Consider the following 2,184-nt stretch of genomic DNA (forward strand, 5'->3'; position numbering starts at 1 on the left):
CTGCTCCTGATTTAAGCTATATTATTATTTTATATCTCACTATAAATAATGTGTTCGTTTGTATGTGTGTCAAGATAACTCCTGTAGAAAAAAAAGAAAATAAACTTAAGAAACAATCTTAATATCTGAACAGAAAATCTGATAGAGATTTTCTACTGAAGCTAATTAAATTACATTATTAGAATGAATCTTTATTCCATAACTTATAGCACCCTAAGTTAAATTTTATTCACTCTTTTAAAAAGCAAATCATTTCAATTGTCATAGGAAAAAAAAAAAAAGAAGAATACGCATAAAAGTAAAATAAATAAACGATTAAAAGACGAAATTGAACACACATAAGCTTGTTCGAAAAAATAACAAGATTCCAATGAGTACGATCCCTAATTAAAATAGAAATTTCTAACAAAAATAACCATGACGAAAAAAACCCGACACGTCCTAACTAATTTCGTCATAGAAACTTTCATCCTTGTATTATATCCTATCCTTCGTCGGGACCCTTCAGTCGTCCATAAATCGGGGTACCAGCAATTCTCTTTCAATATTTTTTTGCGGGGTGAAGATCCGATTTTGCTGTGTGGGGTGAACTAAGATCTGACAGAGTGCTGAAGTGGGAGAATAGGGCACGTACTCCATCTTTGGACTTTCGTAAAAGATCAATTCCTCCTTTGGGTCCTCCTCCTGTCTAGGGCAGCTGGATTCCTCTTCTTCTGTCTCAGAATCTCACTCGAAGTAGACCACCTCGGGTGACCGTTTCTTTGGTGCTAAAGTGTTCGTATCTAGGAAGGTTATGACAGACAGCTTAGTCTTCTCCTACGAAATCTCGACTTAAGTAGATAGTTTGAAGCACAGTAGTAGTGATCATAACTACCCACGTGTGCTTTGAGGGATCATACTTAGAAGTCATACTTAGAAGTCATCCTCGGAGGGCGCTGCGTCGTCTCTATCCACTGTGCCATGCTCCTCTGGAGATGATAGATAGTATGGGAAATAGAAGAGGTGAGAACTTAAAAAATCTCAATAGGAGTGCTATGTGGCACCTCCATATCTATCTCCAGTTCACTTATGTGATTTTAAAAATATGAGATGGTATACATATATAAAAGAAAATAATAACATAATCAACATCGATAAGCAAATAGAGGAATAATAGCTTATGGATACTCAACATAATCACAACTTAAGATGGATGCAACTTTGAGAATAATAACACAATCAAACTTTTTCTTTCTTAACTTGTAGCTTTTGTGGAAAGTATTGAACTCAAACCGGTATAAAAGGTGAGAGTCCCCTTCCCTTATCGAAAATTCTTATCCCAAACGTTTTGCCAATCACCTTTCTTTAGCAAAGAATCATATCGATATCGTGTCTTTGTGGTCATTTTTCCTTACCGAAGGATCATCTCCTCAGTTCAATTTATAAACATGGTTGTTTAGGCATACACAAGAAGAAAATCATGCAAGAAGATAGATACATATAATGATAAAAGGGGCATGTGAAATAATGATACCATATTAATGATAACGATACTATAGTCATATGGCACATGATAGACATGTACTCTCTAATTAAAGAGATAATAATAACATAATGGCATAAGTTAAAGAATCGTGTAGTATCGTATTTTTAATGTACATAATGAAAATATAGCATATTAGATAGTCGAACAAAGTTTATAAAAAGACGTGTACTTTTGACTTAAATGGCTTGTAAGGTAGTAGTAACAATTATAGGAATAACATTCATCACAAAAACACAAAAATATGCATGTACTCTTAATAAAAAAAAAGTCTTAAACAATGGTGAGTTTGCGTATGGGAGAAACTTTGATGATGAACATAATGCATGCGTGTAAGGGAAAGGAAAAAGGGAAATAATGCCATAAAATACATAATCATGATAACAAGATAAGAGCATCATATAGCAGGAATATAGATGGTAAATAATAAAATAGAGCATAACGCATGCCAAGCATAAAAGTAACAAAATATAATTCTCTACTTTTTTTTCTAACGTCTCTTGAAGGACAACCCTTGTGTTTGCACACAAAGTATTTTTTGTAGAAGAAAGGACAAAGATTAGTATTTGAGAGGAGTGATCTCCTACCTATCAGTATACCTCTATTTATATACTTTTGGTGGTAGGTGTGACTGCCTGACTGTGGTATTTTGAATTCAAAAG

This window comes from Arachis ipaensis, chromosome B03 (assembly GCF_000816755.2).
Source record: "Arachis ipaensis cultivar K30076 chromosome B03, Araip1.1, whole genome shotgun sequence".
NCBI classification, from domain to species: domain Eukaryota; kingdom Viridiplantae; phylum Streptophyta; class Magnoliopsida; order Fabales; family Fabaceae; genus Arachis; species Arachis ipaensis.